This window comes from Manduca sexta, chromosome 15, assembly GCF_014839805.1.
Source record: "Manduca sexta isolate Smith_Timp_Sample1 chromosome 15, JHU_Msex_v1.0, whole genome shotgun sequence".
In the NCBI taxonomy this organism is placed as follows: domain Eukaryota; kingdom Metazoa; phylum Arthropoda; class Insecta; order Lepidoptera; family Sphingidae; genus Manduca; species Manduca sexta.
Window position 1 is genome coordinate 3,270,538 of NC_051129.1, and position 15,546 is coordinate 3,286,083.

At 33.6% G+C, this 15,546-nt stretch overlaps 1 long non-coding RNA gene and 1 other non-coding gene across 2 annotated transcripts in view; one reads left to right on the top strand and one right to left on the bottom strand.

The window, feature by feature from the left end:
- The window catches only part of LOC119189398, a 50,473-nt gene extending 36,058 nt beyond the window's left edge, over positions 1 to 14,415 (top strand). Inside the window, exon 3 of the long non-coding RNA XR_005112396.1 lies at positions 14,331 to 14,415. This is a non-coding gene — a long non-coding RNA (uncharacterized LOC119189398). The remainder of the gene's footprint in view (positions 1 to 14,330) is intronic.
- On the bottom strand, positions 13,142 to 13,214 carry Trnav-cac. Its single transcript has one exon. It is a non-coding gene; the product is annotated as a tRNA-Val (tRNA).
- Positions 14,416 to 15,546: the final 1,131 nt, after the last annotated feature.

Genomic DNA, 15,546 nt, shown 5'->3' on the forward strand with positions numbered 1-15,546 from the left:
GGCGCATTGTTGCTGTATGAACAAAAAGTTTTTTGTATTCCAACCGCGGCGCGGTGGGGTAACGCACTAAAACAATGAACGCGCAACGGCCCAATATTATTATTAATATATGAATTAAACGGTGAATTAATATGCTAAGGTGATACGTCATATTGGAGCGTTGCGCTTTAAAAGCGAAGGGGAACTATGCTAGTTGATACTTGTTTACGAATTATGTAAAATAGTGATCGTGGATCCGTCTGTGTTAAACTATATTTATGCAAAACAACTTATATGACTAAGAGATTAAGGACGACTATTACGTACAGCATCTGTTTTTCAAAAATAATTTGTCTTAAATTTATGAAGTTAAAACCATGTGTTTGCATGAAAAATACATTTAAGCCCAACTTGCAATTGTCGAAAAACAATAGCAATCATGTCTGTTGCAAATAACCGTCGATAATAATATATTTAACATCTAAAGGCATGCTATGAAATAGTTGGTACACCTACTGCACTGATGCGAACGTATCAAATAGAGTTATTCTTTTCAATATTGTGGAATCGTATTCAGATTTAATGATCTTAACATCGACATCAAAATAATACAGCCAATAGCATTGAAATAACATAACTTTGTACAAAACACTTAGTTATAATAATAAAGTTATCAAATAACAGGTCCGATTTTACGTAAATTACTTTTTACGCTAAATTATTATCAATTAAACGCATTTTTTGTACTTAAAAACTGTTTGTATGTTTGTTGGTATCTCAAGATCAACAGCGATATAATTAATATAATGATGCAACCCTTGACATAGTTTCATCAGTATCAATACTTTTAATTTTTCCGAAACCAGTTTACGATCACGCGAAACCGTTTTTTAAATTCTTAACCAGCTTTTTCTGTGTCTTCGATCAAAAAAATCAGGTTGCGTGGTAGGTTTTCAAAAGATGCGATCGACACTGAATTGACCTCTGTAATAATTATGCGATTTTAGTTTATTAAAAACTATCAAGACTATGGAAAACTAACAAGACTTAATGACAGTTTATGTTATACACCGGGTAATTCGTTTGCAGCACCGGGAATCTCAGATGAGCTGAATTAGAGGAAAAACCTTTGCAACTTTAATCACATTTAGAAATATATTTTTCTAGTGTCCACGGCATGATGGGGAAGAAGTCGGCTTGAAATGATAGACCGTAAGTTCAATTCCTGAACTAAAAGGAAACATATCTGCAAACGGGTCGAGTATAAGAGAGACAACATACAGCTTAAATTGATGACTTAAATTTATAAACATTAAATTTCATTTACCGCATAATAATAATTGTATAACAATACAACATAGGTAAATACATTCTGTACTTTTTTTTAGGGTATTTTACATATCATACTTATATCGAAAATGCATGTAAATGCAATGCAATGTATTGAATATTTTTAGATGTTTGTTAGAATTATAAGCAGAAATCTCTAAAAAAATGTAGAATTGATTTGGCACACAGATACAATATGTCCTGGATTAACCGATGAATATTTTTTTCAGAAAAGTATGCTATAAATATTCAAGGTCTGTGACGTCACAATGCAGCGAGAAACACATTATCATTTAATCAACGACCAAAACATCTCGATCCTTGTACAACGATAACCAACGTCACTATAAAATAATAGGAATAGAATAAAAAATAACCCAAGGTGAATGTCGGAGGTACGTTTTGGATAATGAATCGAAAGGGTTACCATATTAAGGGGTGTTACCCCTTTGTAATCATAGATACAGCGACCGGTTTTTTAGTTTCACTAAATTAAAACCCAAGCGGCTATTAGTTGGGTCAGAGATGTGGTTATGGGCTATTTTGAATTTTTATTTTTTTGACTATCGGTTAGTTTTAGTTTTATAAGAATGGCTTGGAATGTGTTGAAATTTGAGGGCAGTAGTTGTGAGTCTACCTTTAGTGAGTTATGCGTGGTGTAAAAATGAACATATTTTTCTTGTTTAACATTATATTACTTACATTATACATAGTATCACGCCTCTATCCCATAGTGGTAGGCAGAAACTATGGGTTGCTAGTTTTCACCATTCTGAAATATTTCTCTCGCTTTCTCCACCTTCATCGATCTTATTATGCATTCCCGTTAATTTAATCCAATAATAATAATTCGAAATCACCAAATTATTACTTCTGCTTATATATAAACTTACTAAACAATATTACTCTGGTATTACGATTGACGGTATTTCTTTGTCCATTTAAATATCAATATACCATCATATACAATAACATACAAAAATAATTTTAGTTAAACACTTCTCGGCCCTTCGTATCAATACTTTAGACAAGTTTACAATGTTTGTGTAAAGAACTTACACGTGTGCAAGTAAGAAAATAATGTTTTGAACAAAATGTACCAGATTTTATACAATTCAACTTTTATCGCCCGATCCCCCGCAAAGAGCTGCGTTGTCCTCGAAAACAAACAATTTATTCTGTTTTTTTTTTATTTACACGATAATATACCGTATGACAATGTAAAAAGATGCTCGTATTAAGGTCAGAAATCCAATTATTATTGAAATACGTTTATTAAATTAAAATTTGTGCTAATTTATTAAATACCAATTTATGGAATTCGAATTTAAATAGAATTATTATACCTACGCAAAATTAAAATGTTTACTATTTATATCTAAATGGTTTTACTTATATTTATTTGTCAGTTAATTTACATATTTATGCACCTGTGGCTATGAATTATATATTTCTTTATCTACATATTATGCGCAAGACAAAAAATCCGACTACATAGTATTGACCATATCATAATATAATCTATTATAAAGTGCGTGACATTTTATTGTATATAAATATTCAACTAAAACAAGACACACCTCCAAAATAAAGTTGTTCTATTTCATGTCATACTATATCTGTCCTGATTCATAGATGAAACTAAAAAAATCAAAACGATAAATCATAAATTTAATTACTGAATTAAAATATCAAGACGTGTCCAGCCGAATATAGATTCGACATTGACATTTCGCGGGATAAAAACGATGCGTCGATAGAATGTAATTTGATTGGACGATTCCCGATGGGACCGAAGTGTACCCGAAAAGGGGGAAATCAAGGAAAATAAAAATTTTATTGCACGCATGTTTAGCTAGCGTAAACAGAGCCCCCGCACCCTATGGTTTCTAAACAATGTTTGTGCGCGTGTGGTGAGTTAGAAGGTCATGTTGTGTTGGTTGTTTTGAGGGATGTGTGGTAACCAATCGCGGGACGTTTCGATTGATTGGCAAAGGCCGATTTGGCAAGAGCTCACGTGTGGGGGTGCGGGATGTTTTTTGCGCATGTCACGTGTGGGTGGGACCGGTAAACAGAACTCTTTCGTAATATCATTTTTTAATTTACTAAAATATTTTTTCAAATTTCGTATAGATTTATCTTTATACCATTTTTAATGAACTTCACGTAAATAAATACTATAAAAAATTAAGTTCGGTACGGCAACGGTCTGAGGTCCTGGGTTCGCATCCCGGTTCGGGCAAAGTGATATTTACCCGACCCGGGATTATGTGCCCGATATGGCGACAGGCTCGCCCCCTATCACATCATGGGACGGAACACACTTGGAAAAAAGTGGGTGCTCTTGCGTCTCTGCATACTCCTTCGGGGATAAATGCGTGTGTTAAAATTTATAAAAATGTGAAATTTCTAGCGATGAATCACAGAGTATAAAGTTGTACCCATGTAACCCAACGGATGCGGACGTTAAAGTGTTGTGCATATTAAGTAACAGAGCAGCGCTTTGAGAGTCCCATTCACCCATCATTCACATGGTAGTGATTGTGAAAACAAAATCAATTCAAACTGGTATTAAGACCGGTTGCTCTCCGATCGTACGATACGATTATCGTGTCGGAAGGTACCACAGCTTCACAATTTTATTCTGTGTGTTTCGAATATAAAATTGACCTTTTGAATTTAAGTAGTAAAATAAACTTTACTTAAGTTTTTTTAAGTTCAGCCATTACAACTATACGAAAAATGCATGGATACAAATAAGTTCAATTTACAGTCATAGATATTAAGGTAAATCAACCATTTTACTGGTCCTGATAATTATTTCAAATAGTATTGATAATAGGCAATAAACCTAAAGCGCGGCCGCGCCGTTTGGAAGTAGTAAAAACAAGATGGCGGCCCGTCGACAAATCTCCGCGCCTACGCACCTAAACAGCCGTTCACACGAACAACCGTTAGCGAATAAATTTTAAAGAATGTTGAACAACGCCTTTCTCCGGGTTTCGTCCCAATATCAATTTCTCACGTTAGTCAAATTAATTTATCTTGCACGTTTATAGGAAATGAAGATGTGTTTTATAAAAAAAAAAATGTTTCCAAAACGATTTGCATAGCAATCGTAAATCGTAATGGAAATGTATTTTCAATGTTCATCGTGTCTAGTTTGACAAATTTTGTAAATTATGTGTCTTGGTTTTGTTGAAACACAATCGACTGTCAATAATGAAATTTACATTTTAAATTTTACACAAAACGTATAATAAAATAATTCAGAAACATGATACAGATATAATGTTAGTATTTCGGACAAGATTTAATACTATATGCAAACCTCGGCCCGTTTTAAATAAAAACCCGATCTTAGATTTAACAATATAATACTTTCTTAACATGCGCAGTTTACACACCCAGTTTTATTCGTTGCAAATGGAATACGAAACGCATCGCAATGTACAATGTTACACAACTTACGTACAAGTGACTTGAACAACATATCCGTTGGGAATAAATCTCGCATCGAAAATAGATGCGCAAGAGTTTATATTCTGAATACATTTGAATACTGCATGTGGCACATTATCATAAATACACAAGTAATCAATCGGTTTTCAAATAAATGTGTGTCCATTGTAATGTTCTTAAATTGTAACAATTCCCACGGCGCAGCTTTGCGTATGCAAATGCGCAATTGTTGCGAATCGGTGTGAACGCGTCCGGAAGCTAAGATATTCAAATTTCGAACGCCACGTTTCTTTTTTCAATTTGGAATAACATTTTTTTCAATAGCCAGTATTTTTATGCATATTTTAAATTAATCGATTGTGATAATCCCTTTACCAGTTAATATGTTTTGCTCGAAAATCGATCAATTATACACTCGAAAATGTGATTTATGGCCGTGTTAAAATGTGTCCATAGTCTTGATAGATTAATAGGCTATAAATATTGTTATAAATGCCAAAATACATAAAATATTACAATCAAAGTAGTTTAAACAAAAAAAAAATAATGCTTAAAACAATCACTTGTAACTAATTAATCTAGTTCTAGAGCAGTGTCGTAAATCAAACGGAGAATGATATATTTATCGATGATAAGTTGATGAGAATTTTAATCGATTTAACACCAATCGATATTAAAAGCTTTTCATCATTATTTGGGTCAGTTAATTACAGACTTGTTTGAAATAAATGCTTTAAACGAATATTTTTTTAATAAAGTACATGCATAGGTACTCATTTTAAGAAAGTATCGAGATAATATCAAAACATCTCCGTAATAAATAACTTTCTAAATATGATACTTGATGATCGTAAATCTTGCACGGAGGTTCGGAGATAATTTTGTTACTCCACAATTTTTGAAATACAAAACCGGTTCGGACGCGGTAATAGTAAAAAATATTGAAAGTAATCATCAGCACCATCGAATAAAATATGAGCAATGTTCAGTTAACTAAATGTGATAAATAATACTATATTTTATGCTTTTACTCGCGGCTTATCTCCGCAGAAGACTTCTCTCGAAGTAAATACTTGCAACGAGCATTTACCGTAAAACAGTATTTATAAAATTTCGACTCCACTTTTAAACGTACACATGAGATAAAAAATACAAATTCAAAATTTTAAATCACCTATCAATTGAATACCTTATCAATAATTAAAGTCTAGCCCTAGCCAGCTGCAACTAGATACAGCTGATTGCAATTGATTAGGACTAATTGCATTTAGATTTAGTCACAATTCCCATACCATAGGTCCTGAACCGTGACCTATTGCTGAGTCACTCCCATGTGATCAGCAGCGACTTAAAATTCTATTAAGCGAGCATTTTGTTCGTAATCAGTCAGTCGTATGTTGTCACACGTCACTGGCAGGTTTTTCGTATGTGAGAGTTCGCTTGAGTAAGTAACATCGTAATGTCTAATTCTGCCAAGCAGTGTGTAGTCATTGTTGTGTTCTGTTTTGAAGGACATTGTAGCCAGTGTTACTGGACATAATGAGACTTGCATCTGTTGTCTCAGGATGGCGAGCGCAGTGTACCAAACAATACTTTGTAATTCAAGGTGTTGGGTGGTGTTTACTGTTTATGGGCGGTCATATAGCTTACCATCAGGCGAAAGACAAGCTCGTCTCGTCATTCAAAGCAATAAAAAACCGTTATATACACTTAGCAGTAAACGTAAATTGTAAGCATTTTTTGTTGATTAAAAAAAACTGCTCTCTCATTTCACTATCATTGCAGATGTCAAAAGCAATTATTACAAGCATTTTATAATATGCAAATTGGTAACAATAAAAAAAATATCTTCATAAAATCAACAAAAAACGGCAGATGTTGAAACAAAAAACCTATATCGCTATAATGACAATTATTTTTTTTCCAAGAAAAAAAATTAACCCTCCACACAGTTTTTTCCTAGTTGGTCTAAAGTACCCAGAAAAAACTTGCAGGGTTATATTAAAACTCGTATGCAAATGAGTGAATTCGTGCGCGAAATATGGTATTAAACGCGATGCAGCGAGGGTTGTATGGGGTTTAAATCAAAAGAATCTTTTAGGCATATTTTAATTTGTACTATTGTGCTCATTTTAATCGCTAGCTACGCCAAAATCCACCTGGATAGGTCCGTATGGACTGTTAAACGTAACAGTTCGTCTATTAAAGACATTTACAGTCTTACTTATAATCTTGTTTTAGCGTTAAGACGTGGTTCAGAATTGCTTAAATAGCTGTCAAAAACATCCCCGGTTTCCTAGTTTAAACCTTATTAAAAGGCAAGATGGCGGGTTTTGACTTACAGCTGATCGAGTAAATTTATGTTGTAACTGAGCATAACTTTGCGATTTTTTTATAAGTAAGACTGAATATATATTTTTTAGCAAAGATAGTCTAGTTGGATGTGAAACGAACTGCTAAAACAAATGTGTGCAGGTTTAAAACTCAAGAGCACGCATTACTAGGTACTTTTCTAAAATCGTGTGTGTATTTTTTATGAATTATCGCTTCCTATAAAGGTGAAGGAAAACATGATGAGGAAACCTGCATACCTGAGAAGTTCTCTATAGGAATTTTGAGAGTGTGTAGTCTGCCATTCCTCACTAGGCCAGCGTGGTGGACTAAGGCCTAATCCCTCTCAGTAGTAGAGGAGGCCTGTGCCCAGCAGTGGGTACAGTATTTAATACAGGATTGATATTATTATATTATTTTATAGAAAGACTAGGGACTAAGTATAGTCTCGCTAAGTTACCGATCGTTAAATCCTCCAATATGATTTCACTGTCAATTCGCTGTAAATTAGAATTCTACTATTGTTAAATACCACCTCAGCTCAATACTACAGAGTTCTAACTATAGTTTTTGATAGTATTACTGTTTATGAATCTCGTTACTAATACGAGTAACATGCTCGTCTCAAACCCAGCAGTGTTTTCTAAGTGTTTAATAGTAGAAATATTCACTACAATTGGATCCACCCAAATACATTCTCATAGAGTTGACCAATTACTAATTCAAATGGCTACAAAATGAAACCAACTAATAAAGATAACATAAATTCTATTTTTATCGAAACGCGACATCTTTGTAGATGTCATAGAACTTAAGATGGAACACTTGTTCATGAATGGCGTCGAAATCGTAAAAATAGTTGACACTATTATTAACAGACTATAAAACGGACACATTCCAATAATATCATTTTATTGTGCATACTAAAGATAAAGGAGAGCCCACTTATGTTGTAAATGCGAAAGGTGAAATTTTAGAGCTTATGCACGGTTTTTTAAATGAGCTGACGCGCTTTTAACGCGTCTAAAACGCGAATAACCGCCATTTTTTAGTAAACAATTCGGTTTTTTATTAATGCAGCGTGAAAATTTACAATCACAGTTTACAAACTGACGGATTTTTAAAAAAATAAAATGCTATATTCATCACGTAGGCCAACATAGTTGCACTTATAAGTCAAGGTACATGAGAATATTTAATTATTACTTAATTAAATTAGCTTATATAAACAAAGACAATATATATTGAAAATAAAATAAATGAAAAATATACTTAGTAAACAAAGATTAAGAAGAAAGAAAGATTTTATCCACGAAGAGTTAGGCAGAGGCGGAATCGGTGCACAAATTTCTTTGGAGTACGTATTCCGTCCCATGATGTGATAGGGGGCGAACCTATCGACATATCAGGCACAAATTCAAAGCTCAGACCTGATGGTGAGTAGATAAACCCAATATTCCCCACCCGGGGATCAAATAGGAAACCTTAGCACTGCATTCGTAATACATATGCCAACGAGGCAATCAAAAACATGGCATTTTTAATATCATAAACGACTCTAAAATGGCGTTACAACAGTCAATAATGCTCTTTAGGATTTCAATTAATTATGATGAGAAAAAAAAACTATTAGTAAAATTCTTGAAGCATATTTTATATTAAAAATGCAGTTATTTTCATCACCGAAGTTTTTAAGATTAGTTAATTAATTTTCGTTGGTTTTGATTATCGATTATTGTAGCCAAATATGTCATTTTATTATTTATATTGGAATAAATCTTATAATTCATGATGCAGTTGGACGAGCCAGTCGTAAAATTGAATACGATCATCAAATATAGCTTTCAGTTTAATTTGTGTATCTGACATTTTAGATTTGTGTATTAATTTGCATAACCACTAAAACAAACAAAAATGGGGCCTGTAAATATTGTAATTTATTAATTATAGAAATATAACTATTTTGCGGAATTTAAAGCAATGACCTCAGAATGTCACAATTTAAAATTTAAGATAATTGTAAAATTGAGGTATTTTAACTTCGATTTCGCGTCTTTACCCACGTGACAAGGCATTTCTGCTACAAAAGGACTTAAAATACCGTACGGCACCAGCCCGAACTATTTACAAATCTGTTTAAAAAATATGTTTCCTCGCGAAAGCAAATTATCGGAATATATTATATAGTTGTGTGTAATCCAGGACATGGTCTACCCGTGTGGCAATTTCATCCTAATTCGTTCAGTCATTTTTGCGTTTACTTCTAACAAACATCTAAAAATTTTCACAACCTCTCACATTTTTTAAATGGCCTCGGAAAAGTACCCCACTGCAACTGATGTTAAGTGGAGTGGGGTCCAATAGAATGTCGACTGACGAGAGATGATTACCCCTCGACAGTCGACACAATTATGCCGGCCTGTTGGAACCGCATATAATAGTATTTATAATTTATATTAGTTAGAAAAGGTTGGTAAAAGAACATCGTTACATTAGAAAATGTAATCCTATTGGACCTAATATTAACTTACTTGAATCTAGTTCGTTTTTCAAATAAACCAAATATTAAAAATGCATTTCGAAAAACGGCTAAAAGTTGTTATTTATTGCAAACATAAAATAATTAAATACCGCATCAAAAGTATAATATTACGCAAATTTGAGTGAATTATTTTTGAATATTCTCCGATTCAAAGGAACTGCATAACTGCAAAAAAATCATTAAAATATGATGGTATTTTGCTTTTAATTTATTTCCGAATTAGCATACCTATATGCATATTCCTTTTAGAAGCTTTACGAGGCAATTAAAACATCTGATTGTCATATAATTTTAATAGCGTGATAATAGCATCCGTTGAAATGTCAAATCTTTGGTATTTTATTAGAATCGCAAAATTTTTAAACGGATTTTTTTTATACGTGCACGCCAGTAACCTCACTGCACCTGATGGTAAGTGAAGTGGAATCCAATAGAATATCGACTGACGAAAGATGATTACACCTCGACAGTCGACATAATTAAGCCGGCCTGTTGGAACCGGATATACACAGGCTGATCTCGGAACGCGAAACATTTACGTGGGCTACTATGGCGGGTTAACATCTTGTGTATGGTCGCTATCCGGGCGGATATAAACTATATCCTACCAGCATGTGTACCATGAATATGTAACCCGAATATATCTATAGACCGGTCAACAAGTTGCGTGCGTGGTCATTGTGACTATAATAAATAACTAATGTTACAGGAATTTTCCTTAGTCGATGCTCGATAGGGAAAAGGCGAATCGAAACAGTATAATATATAATAACAGCCCTGTAGAGAGGTCAATTCTGTACATGAAATATATTTCCAAAATAACTACCAGGGGGTGATTGGGGATCGATACTGATGGCAAAAATGCAATAAGTAAAATTTTTGTCTGTCTGTCTGTCTGTCTGTATAACCGTTATAGAAACAAAAACTACTCGACGGATTTTAACGAAACTTGGTACAATTATTTGTCATACTCCTGTGCTGGTTATAGTATACTTTTCATCACGCTACAATTAATAGGAGCAGAGCAGTGAAGGGAAATGTTGGGAAAACGGGAGAAGTTACTCCATTTTTAAGCTTCCGTCGCGTGTGCAACCTTAATGGTTAAAGCTACACAGAAATCATGTATGACGGAAATGTTCTCCTTAAAATTATGTAAAAATATCCCACGACAGCATATGTCTATCTTTTATGGTTGACTCACAATAACACGTGTAACTCCCGATAGCTTAGCAGATCGAAGCTTTCTCATTATATTTGTCTACTCTTACGTTTATAACACTCTCAGTCATCCCTAATTAAAAAAGTTAACATTATTAAATATTTCATAAAAAAGAATCATAGAAATCGGTATAGAAACACCAAAGTTATACATGAAATATGCTAATAATAAACCATCATGCTTGAATACTGAATCATGCTATAAGGATTATTTTTGTATATATATAAGGTCGCGAACGCACAGGCAGGCGGCTTGCTTGGCACCTAGAGGCTAGCGAATCACCTAGCGAGTAGCTTCGTAAAACGAACATTCTCGAACGTTCGCGACCGGCTCCATTTTTGAAGTTTGAAATCCACGCGGGCGAAGCTGCGAGCGGAAGCTAGTATATAATAACAGCCCTGTATTATATACTAACCCACTGCTGGGCACGGGCCTCCTCTACTACTGAGAGGGATTAGGGCTTAGTCCACCACGCTGGCCTAGTGCGGATTGGTAGACTTCACACAGCCTCAAAATTCCTATAGAGAACTTCTCAGGTATGCAGGTTTCTTCACGATGTTTTCCTTTACCGTTAAAGCGAACGATAATTCACAAAGAATACACACGTGATTCTAGAAAAGTCAGAGGTGTGTGCCCTTGGGATTTAAACCTGCGGACATTCGTCTTGACAGTCCGATCTACACACAACTAGGCCATCGCCGCTGTTAGGCGTGGTTATTATGAGCATAATAATTGAATAAAGTTACGGGAATTTTCCTTTGTCGATATTTCTAAAAAAGCCGGATTTGAACAGTAGATTTCCTCTTATACGACTAATGACTGCCTAATGGCAATTGTATTTGGGTCTTAGAAGGAGTGTTGTTGACTAATATGTTATGTATATGTAATTTATGCCGTATGCCGGCCTGTTTAAAATAAGATCAATCTGGTGCTAAAGCGACAAAACCCAACAATTTTGGGATTGGTAATTAATTGTAAATTGCAATAACAGATAAAAACATTAATTTTTGACTTATAGATTTACAAAATTATTTTTCTGTTACCATGTGAATTTTAATAAAAATATTAAATTTCAGCAACATTATTGGAATTGTGCATTTCAATTCCACGTCGTATATTGAAATTTATCGAATAATGAATCAAAGCATTCGACCCGAACACAAACGCGTGCGGTTTCATTCTCACTAATAATACCAGTGATGTTTAATTGTCGGTCAATTTGTTCAACTTTGATTTGTTCTCATTCAATAATTACCTTTTCGAAATCAATAAGTAATGACGTTTTTAGGATTTGAAGTAAAATTTGAATTTAACAAATTGTACCTTTTTGTAGATAAAAGTAACTTCTGAGTTAATTAATTTGTTTAAGTTTTAGCGCATCAAAATTAGAATACTTTTACCAATACTCCCACTTTTTCTTTTCAGATTTTTTTTATCATTTGGTGCTATAGTGTGAATATGGCGAGTGTGGGAGTGTATTTCTGTCAATGTGATGATGCTGCGACAAATTTTCTTGAACTAGTAGTGCTATTAGGGCGTGTAAAATTAAAATTACTTTTCATTGATATATATTACGCTCGAAACTGATATTTTTTTATTTTACATTTTACTTTCAAGTTACTTATTGTAAAATATTATTTCCAAGAGAATATGTATATGGTATATAACTACGTGTACTTATCTAAAATATTAATTCTCTTTAAGAATGAATTTCTCCTTAACAATCACGTAGCCAGCGTGGTGGACTAATACATAAATTCTAGTAAAAGAGGGGCCTTAGACACACAGTAAGACAGTATATAATATTCTTCTTATTACATCATACAACTATTAAATAACAAAAAATATTAATAAACGAACAAACACAACAGCCCGCATGAACTTAAGCGCGGTGCACACCTCAGCCGCCCTTTTGTTTTATATTTTAAAGCACATTTTAAGAACAATAGGTTAATTGTTTTAGGCGCCCCGCGTAGATTTTACATCCATTCTTTTATGCAAATGATTTTTGTACGAGCTCTAATTTTTTTTTTGTTTTATGAATACGCAATGCGGGCTATGCACGTGTGCACTATGCTTTGTGCTCAAGCTTTTGAAGTTTTGTCTCGGTGATGTCTAGGAACGTTTTGTTATACGGTATTTTGGTATTATTATTGTGGCTTTAATTACGTTGATATAATTAGAATTTAATAGGAAAATAATTCAATTATTAAAAAAGGAAATGCGTCAATAGGATTTTTTTTTAATTATCAAAGAATAATAAAAAAAGTAAAAAGAACTGTTTCCGCCCGGGATCGAACCGGGGACCTTGTGCGTGTGAAGCACACGTGATAACCGCTACACTACGGAAACTTGACGTTTAATGGCATAATAACAGTACATATACAACTGATACGAACAATTACATAATTGAATTATAAAGTCATATAAATTACTTTATAACATTGATAAGCTATTATTATGCAACGTATTTTCTGTTACATTATAAAACACTTGGTATTGCTCGCGACTTCATCCACTTCAATACTTTCAGGAAATAATAATTATTTATTGTACACTATAATATAGAAGTTTATCTCTAAAATCTTCTCTTAATATGAGAGATAGGGCTTGTTTTATAACTTCTGAGCAATACGTCACATAAATGTATAAGCCGACCAAATACGAAAGTCAATGTATTTACGCTCCCAAATAAGTAATAAAATGAGTACTATCTTCACTAGCCGTTTAATACGATAACTGACAAATAAATTTTACTTCAAACTTGGGAAAAAGGGCTTTAACCTCTTATATTTGAGGGTGACGAGCACAGTAATTTGTAATTTAAAGTTCTTGTAGTGTCTACTGTTTATGAGCAGTTGCCATCAGGCGAGCAAATTGCTCGTCTGGTCATTCAGTTGTAAAAAACAATCGTTAAAAAACAAAAACTTAAGGATATATTTTAATAAATTCCATAAATTATAGTTATATTCGGTAACACGCAAGACGTCAGAACGAATTTTTGAAACGAATCTAATTTGTCTGATATGAATAGGCGTGAAATTAAAATTATGTACAAGAATTTTAGTATCCAAGACCCACCACGCGGGAAAAATAAGGAAATATTTTAAAATTCTATAATATTTATTTATTTACTGCTTGCAACATGACATTCTATTTATATATCCAAGCACATCATTGGGCGATCATTTCTTTTGCGATTGCCGCGCTGTCTTACCATTGGCTGACAGTAATTTGTTTATGTTGCAGTTGTATTAAAAAAAAGGCTTAAAAAATTACAATTTTGCCCATTTTAGCACTAAACACTTCAGAGTTTACAGTGCATATACATCTGTACCATTTTTGAAATTCATGAATACTTATAAGTGTATGGTTGAACATTAAATGACGCATTTGTATTCTATGCTATTAAAAATATGTAAACTTTAAATTAAAGTCAAATAAAATGCTCCATTATATAATTTCCAGAGGTGCTTGTTGAACTGTTGGAAGGCCAGATGGACGCGGTATGGTCTCGCTTCTTGGACTTCGTGAAAGATGCAATGGTTGGGCCAGCTCTGGGTGTGGTGATAATAACACTTAGCAATTCCACAAGAGAGTCTCTTGCACCAAGGCACTACTGTGACTGTCCTGAAAATATAAAAAACAATAAAAAATTTTAGTCTCATTTAAATTTCGTTAATAAAACTTAAGGATATTGCTTATGGCTGGAAGGATTGAGTAAAGAGTACCTTCCTAAATTGTATTATATAAGCGGTCTTTGCATAATAAAAGTAATCTTTAGTAATTGCGGTAGTATGGCTTTTGAGATTCCCCGAAATAAATTGCCGGCTTGCCAAGTTCAACAAATTAAAATATATCTGACTATGAAGGCGTTCATGGAGAATAGACATCACTCTGAGGTCCTGGGTTCGAATCCCGGGTCGGGCAAAGTGATATTTGGGTTTTTCTGCTCAGTATCAGCCCGGAGTCTGGAATTTGTGCCCGATATGGCGATAGGCTCGCCCCCTATCACATCATGGGACGGAACACACTTGGCGAAAAGTGGGTGCCATGGTTGCGCCTCTGCATACCCCTTCGGGGATAAAATGCGTGATGTTGTTGTTGTGTGAGATCACTCACCTTCAAGAAAACATGTGCATAACTAGCTAGGATTATTTAGACAAATTATTTACTTTCGAAAAAAATCTTCGAGAACCTTCCGTCATTTAGAAAGTGTAACGAGCATAAAAATATCCATTTAATCCTTTATTGCTCTTTATTTTATATTTTTATAGTATTGATGTCAACACGGTGTCATTATACTATATGGCATAATATATGTTTAAATGTCAACGATTTTATGGTCGAAACGATACAGTCCATGCGGCAATGTAGGATGCGCAGGGTTGGCACACATTCGATTTTTTTTTTTAATTTGTGAATTTTTATTAATATAATATGTAATATTATACGAAGAAAAATTGTTACATTCTATAGATGTAATAATATGATTTATGAAAAATTTAAGCTTACATTCGATAGTGTAACTAATCAACTGCACCATTATGCATGCATGCATAATATTTTGTTGCTTAGTAATCGTCTATGATAAATTATATCAATAACAGATACAGAACCCAATAATAACTCATTCACGCGTATTTTTCAAATATAAAAATCACCTTCAAATATATACATTTGA